This window comes from Phoxinus phoxinus, assembly GCF_949152265.1.
Source record: "Phoxinus phoxinus genome assembly, chromosome: 2".
NCBI lineage: Eukaryota > Metazoa > Chordata > Actinopteri > Cypriniformes > Leuciscidae > Phoxinus > Phoxinus phoxinus.
Window position 1 is genome coordinate 23,912,968 of NC_136877.1, and position 24,996 is coordinate 23,937,963.

Sequence of the window (24,996 nt, forward strand, 5' to 3'; positions counted from 1 at the left end):
TGAAAGATTTTCCAATAAGAAGACTTCTCTCGACTCTCAGACGTGTGTGTTTGTGTGTGAGAGAGAGAGGGACTCTAGCAGTGATTGTGAACTATACTTGACTACAAAGGGGGAAAAAAACGTTAAAAACAACTGCAAGACTAACACACAGACCCCAAATAAACACAAGAGATCTTTGATGGCTGGGTAAAACTACACGGTTTCCTTTCCCTTTCCCATCGTCTACTGTGTGCTATTCCTCCAGACGTAATAGCAATAGATGACCGATATACACATGAATGTTCACACGCACCCACAAATACACACACACAGACTGACAAGAAAGCATAATAAGATCCTTTGTTCCTGCAGGCATTCATTTGACACTATTACCTTCTTAAGAGTAATTATGAATCTTTTCAGAAAGCTGGATTGTGGGAACCGTTGGGTTTGGCCCCGGATACACCCACCAGCAGCGAATGGATGAGAGAGAAAACTAAGAGTATCACTCCGCACCCCTGTCAGAGAAATGTCATTACCCCTGTATCTCTCTCCCAGTCTCGCAGTCTTTCACGATCCCGTCCTCTTCCCCCCTCCCAAACATCCCCGCTCTCTCTCTCTCTCCCTCTCTCTCTCTCGTTCTCTCACACTCCTGCTGCTTCGTTTGATCTCTGAGGTCCACTGGAACCCTGGAAAGCTATTCCAGCATTTGCGGTCCGTCAGAGTCCTGTGGAGAACCTTCTGGATGTGTTGGTGTGTCCAGGCTGTAACCCTTCCTGCTGACATGGCTCTCCACCACACAATCTGTCAGAGACTTCACCTTAACAGCACACCACAAGCTTGGATAATGAACGATGCCTCCCCAAATCGACAGCCTTACAATTCTGTCCCATAATTATGTCTGTATTGTATGGTGCCTCTTATAAGACTCATGATCTGTGAGTAGATTGTCAGTGCTGTTTTTTTCGCTTATATATTTTTTTCTCTCTCTCCTAGAAAATCAACTATCATCATCATCATCATCATCATCGTCATCACCATCATCATAAGTTATCCATTATTTTTGCATCTACTCTATGAATATATTAAATATCATGGGATAGTGTGACAGTGTGACAGGGATAGTGTAGTCCACAGTATGTTCATGTTTACATTCCATTAAAGAGTAAAAACATAAAAGTTCATAAACAGGCCACTGCCAGCTTATGATATTTAACACTCCTGGGCTTTAGATTATTATATATTTTTTGTTATTAGTATTATTATTACAATTACTACTACTACTACTACTACTACTAATAATAATAATGAATTCTCCATTAGTTTTGTATCTACTAGGAATACATTACATATCATGGAATAGTGCGAAAAATTTATCCACAATATGTTTATAAATGGTTAAGACATAAATGTTAGGTTACAAACAGTTGACTGCACTCCTGAGCTTTTTTGTTTTGTTTTGTGTGGTCTCACTTTATATTAGGTGTTTTTATGTAATAGCATTAATATTAATCCTTTACAATGCACTTATTGTGTCATACATGTTTTTACATTGTACTTACAGTATATTAAAACAAATCTGCATATAATTACATATGTAATTAATCTCTGTAAATACATTTATAATTAAAATGTTGACCTATTCCTCACACCTTAACCCACCCCTAAACTTAACCTTACCACCAGACCTGTGCCCGGTTGCATAAAGCACCTTAAGTTTTTCCCTTAAGTATGACACTTAAGGGGCGATTTCCCCTTACCTAAGAGAATAACTTAAGGGTGTTGCATATAATCTCTTAAACGATTCTCTTAGGTAAGGGAAACATTTAAGTGTTTCACGACAGCGATCCTGGATTCACGTTATAAAAGTCTGTTGTTGCCATAGATACGCAAAACACTAACACTAGCGGGAAAGAGCCCCCGCAACCCGGTGAACCACTCTGCTGACAGACGACTTATGAACGTGGAAAACATCTCCCACTATCGTCTGAAAACTCCCAGTTGCAAAAAAACGCAGTGCTATAAGCAGTTGTAACACCGCAGGTAAAGAGTGGTTGCGATCTGTGACACGGTCAAGGTCGCCGTCTAGTTTGTTAGTGATGTCAAATATTGCGCGTCGATCAAAACGGTATTCATGCAACAAAAGGGTTCTCCCTATCCCTAAAAAATCTTCTTGGCACATAATGATCTTCAGCTGGTTCCATAAATTCAGCCATGTCGTCTTATTTTTTGTCCGCGTTACTCTTAAGGTTACGATTTCCAAACCTTAAGTTATACTTAGGGAAATGACCGTTAAGGGGTTTTATGCAACACTTAACGCTTTTTAAGGGATTATTTAAGTGAAAAAACAGCATTTAAGGGAAATTCTAAGTGTTTATGACGTTTCACTTAAAAAAACAGTTAAGTAACACTTAAGGGTATTTTTCTGCAACACCCTTAGGTTTAAGGGAAACATAAGGGCGAACTTAAGGGAAAATTTCACTTAAGGTGCTTTATGCAACCGGGCACTGTCCCTAACCTTACCCGTAACCCACCTCAGTAGTACCACAATTGTTTTCACAAAATAACATGGACAAAATAAGTACATTGTCCTTTTTTTATGAAAGTACATAGTAGTTTAGAATATCTAATATAAAGTGGAACCATTTTTGTCAGTACTACTACTTCTACACATAATAATAATAATATCGAGTTTTCAGTTAGTTTTGCATCTACTAGGAATATGTAATGTATACAATATTATGGGATAGTGTGACAATCCACAATATGCTAATTTTTCTAAATGGTAAATACATAAACGTTATAACAGGTCACTGCCAGCTTATGATATTTAACACTCCTGTGCCCGGTTGCATAAAGCACCTTAAGTGAAATTTTCCCTTAAGTTCGCCCTTATGTTTCCCTTAAACCTAAGGGTGTTGCAGAAAAATACCCTTAAATGTTACTTAACTGTTTTTTTAAGTGAAACGTCATAAACACTTAGAATTTCCCTTAAATGCTGTTTTTTTCACTTAAATAATCCCTTAAAAAGCGTTAAGTGTTGCATAAAACCCCTTAACGGTCATTTCCCTAAGTATAACTTAAGGTTTGGAAATCGTACCCTTAAGAGTAACGCGGACAAAAAATAAGACGACATGGCTGAATTTATGGAACCAGCTGAAGATAATTATGTGCCAAGAAGAATTTTTAGGGATAGGGAGAACCCTATTGTTGCATGAATACCGTTTTGATCGACGCGCAATATTTGACATCACTAACAAACTAGACGGCGACCTTGACCGTGTCACAGATCGCAACCATTTTTTACCTGCGGTGTTACAACTGCTTATAGCACTGCGTTTTTTTGCAACTGGGAGTTTTCAGACGATAGTGGGAGATGTTTTCCACGTTCATAAATCGTCTGTCAGCAGAGTGATTCACCGGGTTGCGGGGGCTATTTCCCGCTTGTGTAAGTGTTTTGCGTATCTATGGCAACAACAGACTTTTATAACGTGAATCCAGGATCGCTGTCGTGAAACACTTAAATGTTCCCCTTACCTAAGAGAATCGTTTAAGAGATTATATGCAACACCCTTAAGTTATTCTCTTAGGTAAGGGGAAATCGCCCCTTAAGTGTCATACTTAAGGGAAAAACTTAAGGTGCTTTATGCAACCGGGCACTGGGCTTCAGATAACACACTGATATACAGAGCAAGGAACCCGAGAAGTCTTGAGAACTCAGAGACAAGTGTTTGTTTGTGTCTTTATCAAGTCCGAAATCAAAACCTTGCCCCAGTTATGTGTCGACCCATGGTATAAACTCACGCTTTACTGTACATCATCACCTGATCTATAGTCGCAGCCAGGACCCACTGTCTCTGCTCTAATAGCTATTCTCAAAGGTACCATAGCGGTCGGCAACAGGAGCCGGATAATATTTTTATGTTATCAGTAACACTCCCACGTTTGTTTTCGCAGCCACTCAATGGCCAGAGCACGGGATGACAGGAAATGACAGCATTTGTTCTGATTTCGACCCCCCTCTACTTCCACATCGCAAGACCAAAGAACGTGGGAGGACCCACAATGCACAATGATCTCTTGTTCAGATTGAAATGCTTTGTGCATTCATCTATAACTGGCCAACATGCAAAGATAACCAGCCAGTCCGGTGATCAATAAATAAATAGCAGACAGCATAAAAAAAGAAAGACAGAACGGGAGGAAATAATGACACAAATGCAGACAGAGAGATGGAGGGTTCTTTGACTACTGTTTGTCTTGTTTTAATAGTGGAAAATCGAGAGGAACAAGAGGAAAAAAATGCTTAAGGCGCTCTCATGAATATGGTGCTTTCATGTCCCTTTACTTTTATTCTTTTAAAGTATTACAGGCAAAAAAAAAACATGCTTTTTGATCTGAGAAATACTGTTATTTCTAATATCTTACAATTACTTTAAGTTATTATTTAACAAAGTTAAGAAAGCTATAAATCTGTATTGTCCTTTTTGAAATGTCAATTTTGTCCTGTGGCGCGATTTGACCTCATTTTCAGTTAAAATGACGCAACAACAATGTCATAATTTTATATATCAGTGTAGTATTCATTATACTCGCCTTTGTTGATTTCATTCATCCAATGTTGTTAACCAAGTTAATAATAATAATTATTATATATTAATTTCCTCGTAATAATCCCATTAACCACATTTGGTTGCATTTTCTTCTATTACATTTTAATGCTTACTTAATGCTAATATATTTATAAAAAAAATACACAAATATATATATATTTTTTTTTACAAATCCCAAATTTTAGTAACCTAAAATATAAGCCTTACATGAAATGTCTAGAAAAAAATTAATAAAACGGCTCATATAATATTTAGTGAAAATAAAGTTAAGAGAAATAGCTAAATAAATAAATAAATAACACTTTCAGGGCATATTTTGTATAATGAGAGTGCTTAAACAATAATTCTGATATTGCTACATGCATGCTGTGTATATAGATTACATTTATACTAAATTAATTCTCACCCTAATTTAAATGCAAACTAAATTAAGAACTAAACAATTAATGAAACTAAATGAATAAACAATATCCATCATACATGTCACAATGGATATTGAATCATTTTTACCCTTTGTATAATTGTGATACAGTAAGAACAACAATTATAATGATTATAATTTGCACACAAAACATAATATAATATTAATATCCTGTAAGCTCTCAGACCAGAGCTAGTCATGTATTTTCAGTCAATAAATGCAGTGGTAGCTGACATAAGGTCTATGATCAGATGCTGGACATCCTCCTCTCATGTTAGCTTTGTAGCAGAGATCTTAAGAGCAAACGCAAGAGTGTAAGGAGTGAATGTTAGAGCTTATAAAGTGGAGTGATGGAAAGAAAGGTTCATGGAGGGGTTATCACACTCCGGCAGCACTGGGAGCGACGTGGCTGTTTGTGGGTCTCCACGCGCACACACAAGCGCAGCAGAAATGACACTAGCGTATAGCTGTGTATCACAGAGCAAACAGCAGCACTTTACCTCAAAGTCTGCCAGCCTAGAGAGCGGATCAAAGACGGTGTTTGGGTGAAACCATATCGACAGAGTGTCAAGCACAACAGGGGTGGTGAGGAGGGGCACTCTCTGTCTTTCTTTTCTCTCTCTACCACCCTCTATTTCTCCACAAAGAGCCTTTGCTATGCGTGTCAATCACACTGCGCTACGTGTGTCAATATCTAATTGCTCTGATGGCTGGAGATGGACGGACAGAAAGGAGGAGAGAGATGGCAATCAAGTGAGTCGGACAGAAGAAGAAAAAAGACGTTTTATTACAATTCCATTACGGCTTTTTTCAGCATTGCGACATGGATGAAGGAAAACTATTACTCAACCTGCACACGCTATGAAAAATGAAACTAGTTTCTGGTATACAAAACTGCTTTGTTCTTGATGAAGATAAACAGTCTGGGTATGTTTGTATTCATTATGTGAAGTCCATAGCAAAACCATACCCAAAATAACACGTCAGAAATAATCAAAAAGGGAAAGAAAGAAAAAATTAAAAAGTCTCGCAAAAGTCATTTTAAACATTGTGTCAGTACTGGACAAATGACTCTGTGGTAACACCCACCACCCTGCCTCCATACACAGGAAGACAAATATTGAACAGGACTCCACACGCATCAAACAACACTGTGGGACAGGGCCGAGTAGGCCTGGGTCTCGTCTGTAATCACAAATGTCCAAATCCTCTAACCAGGTCCAGAGCTCTGTCCCCCACATCAAACTACGTCTCTGCACGCTGGCTTTCCGTTACGCTACTCTTTACGCTGATCATTTAATGCTTTAATGTCAGTTATATATAATTCTTAAAGGGATAAAACTTACATCTACGTGAACTATTAAGCGGATTAAAAGAATATCAAATGCACCCGAGAAGTTATCTTGTAGTGCACACTGTCCTTCTGCACGTCCCACACAGTTATGTTGACTGACCTGTAGGGGGAGCTGCTCTTTTATGACTTAGGGGGGGGTGTATTTGTGTAAGACAATAAAAACATTAATTTGCCCTGAAATCATTCCTGACGTAAATGTAAAATGGTGCCCATTGGAACCCAGTAATGAAGCATGCGGCATCTCTGCAGCTTCTAATTTGACTAGTTAAATGACTCCATTACGTGTTTAACAGACAGAGGCAAATCATTTCTGGTCAGTTGAGGCTCACTTAGCCGCGTCACAGGGCTTGGGGAGAAATCGGAAGATAACTGGTCCTGCTTTTTTCCCTTTTTTGCGCTCTATATATTGCAGCCAAAAAGTACGATATGACCTGCACATTTCCTCTCATTCTCTCTTCTATGTGTCCACCTCTCTCTATCTCTCTCTCCTTCTGTGATGGTGTTTGCGTGTGTCTACATCCCACTGTTAATTAGGTGCCCACTGTGCATGATCAAAGCCTATATAGTGAAATATATACAGTAGATAGATGCTCATCAGAGACTGTGTTTTCAGTACACAGATTGGACTTGTCATAGGAATCATACTGTATAATCATACTGTCGTCCACTGCCGTCCCAAGTTGGAAAGATTATCAGATCAACACTTTACACAGTGATGGAACAATATTATAGAGGTCATTTAAAGGACTACTTACTTTTAGAAAATGTTGGTGTTCAACCTTTACGAGGTCAAATTAATTATGATATGAGCGGTTTTATTTTATGTTCGTTTAATATGAGGTTTGCATTAAAAAAAAACTATTACCAGTTAAAAATCCTATTAAACCTTATAAAATCATTCCTGTGCAATCTTTATTTGTGTTTTCATTTTTTCTAGGAAAAATATTGAATAAACTAATTTTTTATTACATTAAGATATAAATCAACAGCAAAACGATGCCATAGATTTAACAGAGTTGCATATTTAACCAAAAGTAAGACGAAATTGTTACATGCTGTTTTTAGTCACTAAAATCATTTTAAAAAGGTGTTTTTCCACAATGGTTTGAATATAAATCCTAAATAATATGCCAAAATATGACATTTGTATGATTTAATTGCTGTATTAAGTAGAGGAGGTCAAAACCGCACATGGCAAAAATAAACTAGGCCAAAATAAAAGTTTTAAAACTAGATAATGTTATCATGCTATGTTAGGGTAATAGTTGATCTATTAGACAATAGTTTATCTAACCTATTTTATAGTTATCACAAGAACAAATGAGATTTTAACCTTTAAAAAAAGTCAAGGAAGGCCAGCATGGTTTTTTTTTTTCACATGGCATTCATCTGTAGAATGTGAAGCTGGTGTTGAGGGTGTGAGAATGATCAAACCTACAGAGAACAACACCAACTACTGATACCAAGAGGCCATTCCACACACAGGCTAATACGGGATCGCCAGTCTAAAAACACACACACAAACACAAACACAGGTGGGTAAAGACAGGCACTCTTAAGGGATATTGGGCTGATTACAGCAGGTGCGTATGTGTGAGTCAGACGGGCCTCTGACCTCTGGCTTTAAATGGAGTGATTAGGAATGGAAAAAGAGTTAGTGTGGATGGGCTGGTCCCTAGTACACACTCTGTGCCCTCTGCAGCGCTGCACGGAAGGGCAGGAACTGAACCCCCCCGCACGTGCAGGACGCTGGGACATCTCTGCTGATGGACAGAGAGCCAATCACAGGCTGGCATTGCTCAAGGATAATGGCACATGTCGAAGGCTTTCGTCATATAATCTGAGACATGTCAAGTTTCATAGTCTCTTTGAAACACACACAGACTATTTTCAAAGGACTCAAAAAGTCATTATTTACTCTTGTATGACATTCTTTCTTCTGAAGAGTATGTTTTAAAGAATGCCTCAGTGTTTTACATACAATTACTTTTGTTGCATGGACAAAAGCAGCTGTACAATAAAAATAATAAAAAAAATCATCTTTTGTGTTACACAGAAGAAAGAAAGTCAAACAGGTTAAGAAGGACATAAATGATGACACAAATGTCATATTTATGTGAACTATTTCTTTTATAGTTGCTCCAGCTGTTCCTGCCTGGGCCGGGTCAGTGCGAGTATGCAGAGGCTAGAGTCTCCCACTCTAATGGGATAGGTAATTATGCAGTCTGATCTCACAGACAAGGGATTTAAGAACTAAGTATACTATGTGACACATGTCTGGGATTATTAATAGTCATAACTGGATGGACAGATGGACAGGCCTGAGATAATGCCATCAGATGCCATTATAAGCTGCACTGCGGATTCTTAAAGTACAAGCAAGCCAAAACAGCTACAAAAAGGACTCCGTAAATGGCACGTACGGTAACGGCCTCTATCTCCTGAGCGCCGGTCTCACAGCAGATGTCAAACGCTGGTAAAACGCAAACGGCACAAGATCCTGAAGAGCAAAGATCTCTTTATCCCTTTAGCGTCTGTGGCTCAACTCTTTGTAGTCCGACTGAAGTGCAGTGAAGTGGGCCGTTTTCACCCCTCCCCAAACGTCCGAGTCTTAACAACCCACCCCCTCACGTCTGATTGTTGATCCTCCTGAAGAGGACAGATCAAATATTCCACTCCAGTCTGCGAGCGGGGCGCAGATATGATTGGGGTTGACGGACGGGGCCCCCAGTTTGAAGTCTTAACAGACAGTGCGACTTTGATATCTGTACTCGGCGCGTATCACCAAAGACACAGGGAATGAATGAGAGTGAGGGGGAACTGAGAGAGACAGAGAGAGAGAGGCAATGAACAAAAGCATCTGTGGAGTGGTCAGGGCCAGCGGCAGCATGTGTCAGAGGCTTTTTGATGTTTAACCCCCTTCCTCTCTCTCTCTCTCTTCTCCTCCTCCTCCCCCTGTATTCCTCACCCCCAAAGGCCCCACTTCTCCCTCACACTTCCTGCTTTCTGGGAGAGCCCAGTGGCGACACATATACACGCATACACACCAACAGCCTCATCCAACCAATTACCAGCCTCTTGACTCTTGTACATTAGACAGCGCTGCTTCGAATAAAGGGAGGAAACCGCTGTTTATTCGCTGAAAAGTCTTGCTAAATACAAAGTGTGTTAAATCAATTCAAATTGTATATGGGAGAAAATATCATATCGGACACATCATCTGGAAAAAAACAAGCAAAAAGGCCTATTCACACCAAGAATAATAACTATAATGATAACTATATTAGCATCCACACCAACTCAAAATAAAGTTTGCACTGCATTGGATTTGATATATGACATTGTTGTTTGATTTTAATTAAGTTATCTAAGTAATTAATCTCACAAACTGTGCCAATGTAAAACTGACATTTGATGTTTTTAAAACTAGATTATGTACTTTTCTTTCAGGTTTGAATAATAGTTAATCTAATAGACAATACCAAACCATTACCAGCCCCATGACTCTTGTACATTATGCATCACTGCTTCTAATAAAGACCGGAAACTGCTGTTTATTTACTGAAAAATCTTGCTAAAAACAAAGCATGAATCATATTGGACACATCTTCTGGAAAAATCAAGCATAAAAGCCTGTTCACACCAATAATGATAACTATATAAGCATCAAAAACTTTAAATGCTTGAGCTCTTTAAAGTCAGGTGGATTCTTATTGGCCGTCAATGTTTTTATCATTCATCGGGTGGAAATAATGATTCTGAAATGTATTCTACAATCGTTTCTCTGTCACTATTTATATAGTGGTGGTGTGGACTTCCCTTTTCTCAAACAATTATAATTATTATTAAAACCTAAGGTATTGTTATATTTATCGTCCTTGGTATGAACTGGCCTAAATTCACAATTACAGTATACCGACAGTCTTTCTGATGGGCTGCGAGTAAAAAAATGAAATCCCAAAGTAGCAAAGTTCATCTAAAAAGAGGAAAAGAGATAAACATGTGCAATCATCATTTTCTTAACTTGTGTTTCCGCAGATTCAAAGCGCTGAGTTTTAGCATAAACAGCAGGCAGGAAAAGTGGGTTTTTAAAAACTCCGTCTTCCTGGGATTGAGCGTTCGGAGCAGAGGGATGAAGAAAAGACTAAACAGATGTCACAGCTTGGCGGGAACGAGGGAGTTAAATAGCTTTATTTTTTTCCCTCCGTCTTTTTAAATGTCTCACGTATAAACAGATTTTGTTGCTTCTTAAAGTGGGCTCAAAATTAAAGCGTATCGTTTTACACACATATTGCATGCATATTAGTGAGCCCCAGCTGCCCGTGTCCTGTTCTTAAGAGCCATATGATTGAGTTAGGGGCCCGGGTATCAGATAAGATTTAAGCCTGCTCTCCCTGTGCGCTCCCCCTCTGCATTTTACTGCTAACTTATTAAATGGAGAGAAATGACATTATTTTTCTGAGTGTATGTGTAATTATTGTCACACACCTGTGACTCCTGCCATAGACGACAAGAGGAGGAGAGGAAGGAAGAGACGACGGCGAGGGGAGAGATGTCGCTCGGAACAGCGGGAGCTCTGGGTTTTTTCCTTTAAATGGTGGGTGAGAGAAAAAAACAGCAAGCTTGTTAATCACAGAATCTCTGTCGTAGGGAGAACACGGATATACTAACAACTTGAACGGCAGATATCATTGTGAATTTCGATCTGAAATTGAAATAATGTCCTTTCATGTTATTTCCTTCAGACAATAACATTCTGCATGCACTCCTGAAGTTTATGGAAAAGTTTCCCTTTTTTGTCTGCCAAACAGGCTTTCTTTCCACATACCACCAACAAACTGTTCTGTGTTGGCAGTTCTAGATGGCGAACAAAACGTCTCATCTGAAATTCTGATGCATGCGCCAAACACACGTTCCTTTCTTTCTTTCCCTCTCTTTTTTTTTTTCTCTTTTTTTTTTAGGGGACCACCCCATGGAAGGAAACATGTGAAATACAGCTCTGAAGACAAAGGAAATTACCTATTAGAGAGGGAGCAATGATCTTCTTTTGCCCCGACTCCAAAAAGTGACTCAGAATGTTGTAATTGTTTACCTTTGACACTGACCGTAATTCTTCTCCGCTCCGCCGTAACAGAATATTTCAGCGTCGCTTTTCAAAAGCTCTCCGTCTCGCTCTCTCGCCGCAAACGGCGATGCCACAAATGTCATCGAATCGCTCGGTTTAACGTATTTCTTTTCAACACCTGCTCTTTGCTTCACAGGAGGAAGGGCCAAGCGAGTGAGAAAACGACAAGAAAAGCAGCAGATCGGCTTGTTTAAGATATCCCGGCATTGTTCGCCGTCAGCTAGGCCCTTAAAATGTGACCTCCGCCTCCGTCTGTGACTTGAGCAAATACATCGGGTGCCACTCAAAGCCTTTTATTCTGACACTTTTGAAAGGGCTGTTGATAAAAGCTAAGCACGTCAGGAGGTTTTACACTGTCAGTCTCGCTTTCCTGTGCTGATCTAAAAGCATGGAAATAGCAGCGTTTTTTGGTGTAATGTTTTAATAGAAAACAGATGGCCGCAGATGTAGGGCTGCACAGAGCTGGGTGACATGTCTTTAATATTTTAGAGTGGTCTTGCTGTAAATGTAGAAGCAGCTGTTTCCTCCCCGTTGTAAATTTGGAGTTTTTAATTTGTGATTGACAGCTATTGGATTTGCTGTAAATTACAAAAATGAATATGGAAGCGATGGAACCGACGGCCAATAAGGGGGGAGGAAAGGGGGGGGGGGGCATTTGACGCCGTTCACGGATGAATAGATTTATGTGCACCCAAATGTGAGGTATTTACGCTCTCTCTCTCTCTCTCTCTCTCTCTCTCTCTCTCTCTCTCTCTCTGGTTTGATTCCGCTCAAGCACACCACTATATATGCCGCTGATATTTAAATGTACATGAATATTAAAATACTAGTGCGGGTGGAGAGGATACGAGCGGGGGGAGGCTTCGTGCACACGGGGCGGCTGGTAACAGAGTTCTATTTCGATGTGTTTGTTTAGCTGCTGTTCGTTTAGTTTTAATGTCAGCCACGAGTACAGCTCCCTTGACGCTTATGGTAGAGGTGATTGTCATCAATTCGCATCTTGGCATTTAAACCACCTGCTTCAAATATGCGTATTTGAAATGCAAATAAACTGCATATGCCCAGACAAATTAAAAAACATGGTGAGTAAACACTTTTGAAGTCATAACTTTCTCTCTCCTTTTTTTCATCAGGGACTTGCACTGTCAAATGTTCTTTTACTTGAGAAGGCAACGCCAGACAGATAATGCCTCTCAGAGCAAACCTGCATAATACTAACTGATTATATATTTATTTATGGTTTTGTTCACAAGGCATAGAAAGCGGTTATGTTTTTATCTCGGCCTCAGCTTGATTCTTATGCCTCTGGAGTGTTTTCGATTAACCGTTTCTGTCTCTTTTTTTTTTGTCCTTCTGAAAAACGAATGCATTATATTTTCGCTGCTTATTTACCACCTCTCTCTTCTTCATTGCCTGACACTACCGTTATTCAAACATCAATAGCTATACGTCTTCTTTAGCACTGACTCTTACTTTCATATTGATATTTATATGTGATCATTACTTTTCTTCTCTAGGCTTTGTCTCCGCGTGTCAGCTCTAAGGTGCAATATCCAATAGTGCATTCAGAGCAAAACACAGAGCAAATATGCCGCATAAGGCTGGATACCTTTATAATGAACCCCGCACATAATTCTTCTTAAGGTGTCAATTCAAACATGATCATGTTGCACATTTATTTATTTTTTACCACCCCTCTTCTTTCTATTTGCTTCATCTGTTTCTGTCCAGGCCGTGTGAGAGGATACTATGATAAATATGAGTTTTTAATCAGGCAGATGGCTGAACACTCTTCCTGTATGTGTGTAATCATTGCCATCACTCTCATTAATCATCATCATCATCACTCGGGTCATCATCATCGTCATGTTTTAGATGAAATAAAAACACATTCACAATGACAATCTGTGCTTCGGCAGTACATTTCTTTTCTTCTACAAAAAGAAATGAAAAGAACAAGGTGGAAAAAAACTAAAAACCCACCAAAACTTCTGCACCACTGCTTCCCAGCATCTCAGCTGTTCTCCCGGTTTTGATAAAAGTTGCTGAATGTTGTTTCTCAAATTAACGAGCATCCGTTTCATTTTGTCAGATGAAGAAGTTGAAGTAAACAGAGCACATGAAACGGCTTCATTAGCGTTAAAGACCCCCTTCTAAACCCTCATCGAGTATCGATCGCGCCGCCGATCGGGCTCTCAGAAAAGCACCTGTCATGCGTTTGAAGAGCAGTTGTCAAGCACGCGCAGTGACCGCGCACCACCAACGCCGCTGCCGCTAACGTTCACGCACCTGTCAACCACAGGCAGGCAGAGCCCCTGATGAGGTGTTACCTAATTGTGTTTTAGAAAGCGATGACACCTCGTCTCTACCTCTCTCTCGCTCCTCTATGATATGTCTCTTAATGCAATTAGGCATAATGAAAAACTAGAAATGGCGAACACTGGAGGGCTGCTGGAAGTGATGTGGGGTGGGGAGGGGAGGGGTGTTGGACTTCCTGCAGAGAGCAGAGAGCAGGCATTCAAATGAGAACTTAATAGGAACATCAGAACAAGAGCAGTATATTCTGTGAGATGACAACAACATTAAAAAAATCCAGGTAATTAAAAACATACTCTGTGTTTTGTCAAAGTGGCCGTCATTGTTGAAGTTGAAGCCTCTCACCCCCCTCCTCCTCCCCCTCCCCCTAACGATTTGGCATAAATACGAATAATGATCTCGGGAAGAGAAAAATGAAGAAGACGGTCAGAGAAAAGCAGGAGAACAACAACAACAGGGGGGGGCAAAAATCAATCAAAGTATTAGACTGAAAAGTTGTTCTGTTCTCAAGGACATCGAGTTCTCGGGCATTCTGTCGGAGCTGTCCAGTAGAAAAAAATGAGACATAACTTGGATGAGACGCCAGTGAGAGGGGAGGGAGAACGGAGGGGTGGGGGGGAGAGGAAAGAGACACAGAAATAAACCCAACTCCCATCTGATGACCAGCTTGTCTATAATACTGAATCCCTGCACCGTGCCAAGATGCAGAAACAGGATAAGTCCAGATCGGAGAGATTTGAACTGGTCTCGGGCCTGTGCGAGAGCGGCGACAACTTTCAAGCATGAAGAAAATCGCTGTTTCACCTGCTTACCAGTCCTTTTCGTAAGCCGATAAGATACTTGAGCGTAAAATCGAGTGAGGGAAAGAGAGGGAGGAAAAAAGAAAAAAAAACATGATACATGGCATTCATCTTATCGTTTTCTCCCCCAAAAAATTACAGGACAGATGATGTGGCCATCTTGAGATCGTTTGTCAACTGTCAGCCGGGGTTGACCTTGCAAAAAAAAAAAAAATACAAACAGGGAGGAAAATACAAATATAATCTTTTCCACAAAAAAAGGAGAGGGAGACGAGAAAAAGGACTGTTGTTTTTGATAATAAAGAGACATTTTGCCGTCCATTTGCAGCGCCAGTTAAAAGCGCAACCAACATGGAAATCCATTACGAAACGCTACTTAAAAAGTGTGACCAATCCTTGTGCAGTCAATTAGGGACTGGAGACAGACTATGATGTTTGTCAGTTTGGGTCTGGCGCATTCTGATCAGCGAGGATTTAACGATGAGGAGCAGAGATTTGGTTAGCTTTTTATTGTTTTGTTTTTTTATCCCTTATTTTTTCCATGGGGGGAAGGATACATAGATAGAGGGATGACATGGATGGGAGGGGGAAGCCAAGCTCCACTTATCTGTTCTCTCTCTCTCTCTGTCTTTTCATTTACAGAAGCATTAATGTGCACAGCTATGTGCTCATCCATTGTTCGGAGTTTTACAGCATGAAGAATGCATTTGTGGAGTGGAGATTGTCAAAAAAAAAAAAGCTGTGTTCTTAAACTTAGTGCAGAAGAAATACACAATATGTAATCTAAAGTGCACAAAAAGAATGATTGGCCGGAATAAGTGGGGATGAGGTTTCATATTAAAAAAAGATTTATCTTAAAGTATGGTGTTAATCCTCAGATTAATCCACCCCTCCTCCTCCCCCTTTTTTGCATGCTGGCTTTCATAAAACCTATAACCCATAAAGTTCTTACATTTTCTGGAAACAGGCACGCTAGGCCTGATTTTACAAGAATTGCTGCCCAATGAATCATGCCGAGAATTCATCCTCTAGTAGTGTGCGACTCCAGAACTGATAATTAAACGACAAAACAAGTTTTTCAAAAGGAAGTGCAAAGAAACAAAGAACTTGTTACATAAATGCAGGAAATTTCGTTCACTAATCAAAGGAAAGAATAATGGCGGTTATCACGGATAAATGCAAGAATTGTTTTCAAAACTGCTGGAGCAAAATGTTTAATAAAATGTATTAATATGAATAATTATTATCATTGTCTTTCCTCTTTGTGTTCTATATAATTTGTAAATCAGTGTTCTTTGCTTCAGTGGAAACTCATCACATTAGAACTGCCTGTAAACTGCTGTTAGGCTGAAACATATGGGTGCATGCAGTCGTTAGCCCACTTCATAAATATTTCATTCATATTTCCTGTTTGTGTGCGTGGAGCTGTGTGACTGAAAGCCTATGCATGTGTGTGTGTGTGTGTGTGTGTGTGTGTGTGTCCGTGACTTTCTCGCTCTCTCTCTCTTCATTTTTTTCTTTCTCTGTATAATTAAATCTCAGCAGATTTCCTTTGAAACTGCTAATCATACCAGTAAATCAAGGCTGAGATTTATCTTGATGAAGGAATAGAAAATAACTTCTGAAAGTAACAGAAACACCACTCGAGAACAAACAGAAGCAGGCAAAAGGTGAGCTTGATTTCAGACTTTGCCTCGTACTGTCATCATCAGCCATCATTCAGCCTCAAATACGCTCGAATCGCAATATTCTCCGCGCAGGCAGTGTGTTATAGTGTGCGAGAGAGAGCTAAAATGGGATCACAGGCCACTTATTGAGTTCTTGCGGACACAAAAGGCCTACTGTTGCAGACAGCTAAAGCTGAGGCAGTTACTGTACCTTTCAAAACTAATATGTAACAATATCTGTTTTAAAAGGACGATTCATATTACTGTGAATGCAGGAGGAAAGTTGTTCCCATCTCCCAGGCCCTAGGAAACTCGAGTCCCGACCTAATGGCCCTCAATTGGAAGGTGGCCTTTTGTGGAAGGGGCATCGCATTTGTAGAAAAAAATGACACATGAAATTTTTGTGGTGATGTAAAGCACTTCAACTTTTTTGATAGCACAATGGCACTTACTGTGCTTTATGGCTGCTGTTGCGACACAAAGGTCATTCCGTATATGACTCAGCGGACAAGGGCAGCACTGAATGAAAATTAGGTTATATGTGATCAACCAAGTTATTAATCTGATTAAAATGGATTCTCTTTGCTTCCTATTTAGCAAGGCTTGGGAGAGAGAGAGAGAGAGAGAGAGAGAGAGAGAGAGAGAGAGAGAGAGAGAGAGAGAGAGAGAGAGAGAGAGAGAGAGAGAGAGAGAGAGAGAGAGAGAGAGAGAGAGAGAGAGAGAGAGAGAGAGAGAGAGAGAGAGAGAGAGAGAGAGAGAGAGAGAGAGAGCGAGGGGGGAGGAAGGGAGGAAGGGAGGAAGGGAAACAATAGAACATTCTGTTTATTTATCCACAGAAGAGTGCCAACGCAAACTCCGGCGTAAATTCGCTAACGTAAAAGACAACATCAACACCACAAAATAGGCATTTTTACTTTCCGCATGCAGCGGTGTCCTTGCGCTGCTGCCTCATCCAGGTAACCTTTCTAATCCTGATTAAATTACTGCAATTAGAACAGCAGCTCTCCTACCTCCCCCCATATTTCCCTAATAAACAATACGCCATCTTAAATCCATTCGATGGGATTTGCATGGAACAATGCTCGAGCTCGTGCGATTTATTTCCATCTCTACAGAGGAATTAAGTGCATTTTTTAACAGCTAATGGTATAATGTGGGCTTATTTCTCATGCAATGCTTTTCTTTTATGTCGCTCCTCCACTCTTTCTATTTGCAGGAACTTTGCTTCCACCCTGTTTATTTGAAGTCTAAATCAAATGTGGCTTATTGGACCGGCTCTTCTTTCGCGCAGCAGCTTGAACATGGAAGTACGCCGATTCCGACAGATTCGTCTGTAATTGCTACACGACCTCTCAAAACACACCCCTGTTGCCTCTGCCTCAGCCAGACTGTGTTTTCTGTATTTGTTTTATTAACTTTAGCGCATTGTTTGCCATTGATGTGGGATAAAGGAGCAAATAAAAGTTGACATACTTGTGCTTTTTTTTTTTCTTTTTTTAACTCCCGCGCCTGCCAGCCGGAGTCGGGGCATATTCTCTCATTACGTTTGGAGTGTATGTCGTTCGCTGTGTGTAAGCATGATCATTATACTGTGTGTGCGAGGTGCGCCCCTACACAGGGAGGAAGTGTTGTTCTGCCGGTACAATCCCTCTGAGAGCAGATCGTCACATCTAAGGGCACCTGGGGAACGCAAGCAGCACAGCTATGAGGAATACCTCGAATTGAACAAAGTCTGAGAAACTAAACAAAACAAAAACAAAGACATAAGATCAAATATATGAGGAGGGGAAAAAAAAACACATCGGGTCTAGGAGCAAATCTATTAAGTATTAGCTTAAGGGTTTCTGTCATTAAATGCAAACTATAGTGGGCTACGGGGGAATAAAAATAATGGAAGCATGCCGTGATTACTGCGCCAGTGAGAACACTTCATATTTTCCTCTCCCAAGGTTTCCTCTAACAAGATCTTTCGTTCCGTCTAATATTATGAATAGCATAATTGTTTTGCTGTCATTAGCATTGAATATTTCTCTGCCTTTGTTGTCATACTGGAACCCGATCCTTTTATTCAGCGACCACTTGCTCTTTTTCTCTCCGCTGGAAACGACGAAAGCCTACTGTACCGTACGTCAGCAAGGTACGAGACAGGACTGAAAGAGAGCGGAATTACTAGGCCTTTCAAAAGCTTTCAGCGCCGCCAAAGTTGATATCAGAGTAAATTAGCGCAGGGAAAAATATTTTTAGAGATTGCACAGCTGCCGGTGGAGAGCAACAGGTACCATTCAGTGGGCTTGACAACAGCTTTTACAATTAATTGCTCTTTGAAACCAGAATTTGCGTTGCTGAGTGACAAGGTGCTAATTCACCTAGGTTGAAGTTAAAATGGTAATATTGAACATGTGAAATAGCACCTCGCCTTTACCCGACGAGCCTTCATCACACTCCGCACAATGGAGAGAGTGGAGATGCACCAACACTGTCTGTCACCTCAGAGACTTCCAAGAAGAGAGCGAACGAGAGCGAGCAGTCTTTCATTGTGAGAGCGCTCCCCTCCGGCAGTGTGCTCTGAGATGGAGAAGCGTGGGACAAGGCTCAGAGACACGGTCTGATGTGCCATGTCAAGAGTCTACCTTTACTCTGTAATAAGACTGTTTGACAGCTCTTAAATGTACCACAACAGTGCGCTCGGAGGCTGACAGCATTTAAACTCCTGGAGACAGGTTAAACGTCAACTGTCAGAGATGAAGGATTCGTCTCGGAGTCTTTTACAAATCAGTCGCATACGCAGCATCCCTGGTTCATCTCTGGTTCTGACGGTGAGGAGATAAAGATTACGGAGGACCTCTGCGTTCCCGGGGGAGGGATTATGTGTGTATAAAACACGGACCGGCTGACCCTCGGGCCGTACGCATCATCAGAGTGTGACGGGTTCTCCCGCCTCTCCGCGGTCGCCCGAATGCAGGGGCTGCGTGGATGCTAGCAGACTAACACGAGCCATATTACTGTTAATTAGCCACCTGATGAGGACGGCATTACTGGCAATTACCAAGTTTCATCCCTGCGCCGCTTTTTGAATGTGGAGATCTCTTTTTACCAAAAGGGAGATGAAAATCAGGGGCAAACAGCGAGCGAAAAAAAGAGAAGGAAATCAAGAGATGTTTTGTCTGTTCTGTGTTATATTCCCACTCGTTCTCGCTAGGCGTCTGTAATAGTTCTAGTTGTCCGTAAATTAGGAGGCCGCAATAATTACTTAGTAGTAATTGCTATGTGGTAAATGAGCATGTCATTGAGGTGGAATGCTGTAGTGCGTTTGTGTGTGGAGTGAAATTTTTTTTTTTGTTTCACGAATTTAAACATCGCACAGTGTATGGCAGGGGTTCTCTATTGGTGGGTCACAAGTCTGTTCTGATGGGTTGGGGGCAGAATATATATAGCCTATATATATACAATTGTTTATGTATTATCATTATCAATAATAATGATATAATACAATTTATATTTAATATATTTGATAATCACACACTGTATGGCAGTGGTTCTCAACTGGTGTGTCATGGACAGTAGATACATTTATATGTATACAATTTATTTTGATTGTTTATGATTTTTATAATTAAATCATACAAAATGATAAATAGATCTATAATGCTCTCATACTGATCTATGATATCATTAAATATTTTACAATATATGTTTATTATAATAATCATTGTAAATAAATATTTAAACATTACAAATATTTTTTAAACATTAAATATTTAGTTAATTTTTCTAAATAAATAAACAATTTTAGTTGTCACTTGTCCAATGGAAAGTCCTGAAGCAGAACCCATTGACAACCACTGCTACAGTATATGGTTTTTGATATATAATGTGATGAAAATCTTCTGGGAATTAAGAGCAAAGGAATGCTACAATGAGCAAGAAAGGTTGTTTCCAAACTAAGCGTTACTTATGTGGCCGTGTGATGTTTGTGCAAGCATGTGAGGACGTGTGACCGTGTTCCTCGGTATGAAGGAAAAGTCACAAGTCGCGTCTGTTTCTTTACATCTGCTAGTTCACTGTGCGCATTGCAGGCACCATATGTTTTTAATTATTATAATAGAACCTGGTCGGAGAACAACACACACTCACATGAGTGCTTTATTACCACACTCACTGAAAAGAGAAACTGAAAACAAGAGAAAGAGTGAGAGATAGAGAGGCATTTAAAGTTAGAAGAAGTTAGCCAGGGAGAGAGATGAACTTAAGGGTGACAGGAAGACAGGAAGTAGTGCACTCTCTCTGACCCACACCAGACTAAGGTCAAGAGAGAATCTGATCCTACACCCTCTTGACAGTGATAATTGGCCACTGGTGACTAAACACCATTTACATTTAACTACCCACTCCTGTCTACTGGTCAAAATACATGCTACACACACACACACACACACACACACACACACACACACACACACACACACACACACACACACACACACACCACACACACACACACCACACACACACACACACACACACACACACACACACACACACACACACACACACACACACACCACACACACACACACACACACACACACACACACACACACACACACGTGCTCTAGCAGACAGGCGCTAAAATGAAAGAAGTAAAAATACCGGGAATTCCCACATTCACACATCATCTTTAACTGCATCGTTTATAAAGGCTTTTTCTTCTCTTCGGAGTTTGTAAGTCTGCTGTGACATATTAAAGAAGGACACATTGTAAACTGATAAACCCAAAGGGATTTGCATAGAAGAAGAAAAGGAAAGACATAAACCAATCCTCCTAAGCATACATCTCTATTCTGTCTTTCTACAGCGAGTCGTTCACTCGCTTTATACACCCAGTCGCTATTTCTCTCTGTTTCTTTCTATCTTTCTCCATCTCCAATCATCTGTCATTCTCACTGAGTGGTTTGGAGTGAATGGGGACAGGGTTCACTGCTTTTCCACCAGGGGGTGTCATGGCCTTGTGAACTAGGATGGTTGGGGTGAGCAGCCCCCTCTTTCATCAGTCCTTCAAGTCTGATCTCTCTATACATACATCCTCTCTCCCTCTTTTTCTGTCCATCTCTCTTTCTCTGCCTACTACGTAATTGTCACTTGAGGAATTTCTTGTCTGTGTGGCAAAACTGGATTGTGGGTGGTGGCTGGACAGCTCTTAGCGGTAAACATCTGAAAACCGTGCTCCTGTGCAGTGGCCTCAGACGCTCGCATAGACACACACTTCATACTATTAAGCAGGGTTAGAGATGAAATCTCACACACTTTAGACAGGCCGAGTAACTGTGCTCCATACCACGAGCGCGCGCTCAAAACTGCTCCTGTGAGAAATCTAAATGTGGCCATTTTTCATGACGGCTAATGGAGACAGGGCGGGTGAATCAAGATAACTGTTTACACTGCAAGCTACGACGACCACGACAATAAAAACAACAACAAAAACAAAACGGGGTGAGGGCAGAGAGTGTGCGAAGTGCTCGGAGAGAGTGATGGCGGCAGATGGAAAGGACACTAATAATCTCATTTCTCTCATTCTTCCTCTTTTTCTTTGCTCTAAGTGGTGCTTTACAATAAACGAAAGCACTTTTTCCTGTGACACGTTTAGATTATTATAGCGCACCAGCAAACATTTCAAAAATGTTGAAGGTTACGTTCTTACTGTCTTCTGGCTATAACAACAAATTGCACAGGTGCTGCAGATTACCGGCTCTGATGTGTGGTTATTATAACATGCGTAGCTTGTGATGATGCGTTGTTAAATTAAGGGGAAGACAAATAGGAGCAAAAGAAAGACAGACAAAGAACACAATGCTCGAGACACGTGCAAATGTATAGATGAAGATATGCCACTAACAGACCTAGTATTGATTATATGATACACTTACACAATGGCTGCCTTGCACAATGGAACAAGGCCATTAAGCAATGTGAACAATACAAAGCTAATCCACTAGACTACACATAGTCTGAGGTGTCTGACAGGACTCGATGCTAAATCTCAGATATTCTTCATGATTAATATGTGCAATGCTTTTTTATTAACTGAAAATAAACTCTTTTAATGCTAATGTGTGATTTCTTCCTATTTTCAGTTTTTAAAGCAGTCTTTAAATTAAAAAGAAAAGTAATTTCAGGTAGGCTATTTGTTGTGATTGACGTAAAATGCGCATTGTGTTTATATATGGGAAATGTTTAATCTACAATACAATGAATGTGAGATACTTGACATGCAAAAGAGTGTATGAGCTTGTGTGTCTTATAAAAGCGGCATAATAATATTGAGGGTGTCACTTTAAAATCACTCTCCCTCGTTCCATCCCGGATGTCAAGGCATGCCATATTCAGCTGAGATTTCTAAATATTAATGATTTATGCATTATTTGCATACAAACCTAATGCCAAGCCACTTCAGATAATCATATTTTGCCCTGAATTAAATTTTCAGAGGAATTTTTGCTTCATCTATGCCCAGCCCCAAGGAATCGTGCAGAATGTGTTTCACTCAATTTTGTACAAGAGAACCAAGCACAAAAGACCCCGAGATCAAATAGTTCAACCTGTATGGTATTTTACCTCAATTTGGGGTTCAAACTAAAAAAAAAAAACCTGTAATTTTAGTGCTTTAGCACTTGTGGAGTTTTATCTCTTTGAGTCCGTATGCATAACAACAAAAAACAAGATAATATTTCAGTAGAGTGCCTAGGTGGATGAATCTTTTTTTAATACTGTATATGTTCTAATATGTTCTATCCCCTAACCCTAAACCTTCCCATCACAGAAAATGTTAACACAAAAAATTAAAACATCACTTATTATGATTTATAAGCTGTTTTCCCCATGGGGACCAAAAAATGTCCCCACGAGGACAAGGATTTCGGATATGTAGGGTAATGTAGGGTTAACACACACACACACACACACACACACACACACACACACACACACACACACACACACACACACACACACACACACACACACACACACACACACACACACGCACGCACGCACTGAACAGGTTCAGCAGTAATACTAACACATTCCCTTCAGAAAAGGATGAATAAACTGTCTGTTGAGTTCTCCTCATGGTCATTCAATGCGTTTACTGTATGTATTACTCAAACATGCCCACACACTGTCACAGCATATACAGAGGCGCTCGGCTGCCCATCAGCATCCACCAGCGACAAACTGATGGAGTCATGCTTTAAAAATGCCAAACAAAAAACTTTTGTTCTCCAGACAAAGCCTTATCTCTAAAGGTCAATCCCTCTTCACAGCAGCAGGAGAAGAGGGACGTCACAAGGGCACTTTTCAAATGTCTTTGATTAAAGAAGGATATTACAATACGATACATTCACTGCAATGACAAAAAACTAGCATTCATTTTCAGCCAAGTGAATGACCTCCTCTAAATATTAAAAATGCAACAGGTTCCTCCATGACAGTCATATTTTCCATAATTGAAAGGTCAAAAGCACCATTAATTGTTAATGTAAACCATTTTGAAGGGGGGGAAGTGAAATACATGACAGTCTTGAAACTTCACTTTTCTCATGTTGTATAATTCTCTTGTTTGATGATACAAAAACTAAAAACTAAACACTATGGTCTTATTTTACTTTGATACTTCAAACTATCACTGTGATGTTTAATTAAACAGCTGCACAAATATTTGTAAATCTCTTTGACTTCTCATGTTTTTCTAAGGTTATGAGTAACTAGATATTTAGCCAGTTTTTTCTCTTTTCTCCACATAACTGACTCACATCGTCGACTAGTTCAGCTGACGTGAGCGTTAGTGGTTGACTCACTTGTGGTCAATATTACAGTGAAACAGAGATCCAAATGTCATGTCACAAAAATAATAATAATACATACACAGCTTAGAGTGTAACTTAAAATAAAATAACTACTGCTAAAAAAAATACTTATGCTGACATCCTTACAAATTTAGTTTCATCCAATTCAGTGTTGATAAATGTGTGGCTATTAATCAAGCACAATACAAATAAACCATCGTAAATGAACAGCTATATCATTCCAAATTAAAGGAACAATAAGTAGTAAGATTTGTGAGAATGAAGCAGCTTAATAAAACAGTACTGTCTGTTAAAAAAAAAAAAAACTAGTTTACCCTCCTGATTAATCCTACAGCTATTTGCAGTAAGATTGTTTTACTGGGAGCAAAAAAAGAAAGAAAAAGAAAAAAAAGTCTGCCATGCTCCTCTGTGTTTGCAGAGTACAAGTAATAACACCAATGTAAAGCACCAAACTAAGAATGTCTATCTCAACTGAAAATTAGCGTCTCCTTAATGAATAATATATTAAAATTAAAAGGAAAATGGAGGACACATACGTTTTATTACCTGACTGTTTTACTTCAGCAAAAGCAATCTTTCAACTGTAAGACATACCCTTAAAAAAGACGTATAAAGGCTGTGGCACACACTTACTTTCTACTACAGCTGCCCCAACCAAACTACAAATTCAATTCTTGGAGATTTGCTCTCTTTTTTCATTCATGGTTACTCTATTTTTCTTTTTATCACCAAATTTACGGAAAGGGCAGTGTGAACCACAGTAGTCTCAAGGAGCACCAGTAACCTTAGCAGAATCATGAAAGCTGACAGATCATTTTTCACAAGGCCATAGATCCCGGGCTGCTATAAAGTAATGGGC

General features: G+C 39.9%; 1 protein-coding gene across 1 annotated transcript in view; it reads right to left on the reverse strand.

The window, feature by feature from the left end:
• znf536 (zinc finger protein 536) overlaps positions 1-24,996 on the reverse strand; it is a gene marked incomplete at its 5' end in the record, with an annotated part of 64,027 nt that overhangs the window by 29,965 nt on the left and 9,066 nt on the right. The window lies entirely within an intron of this gene.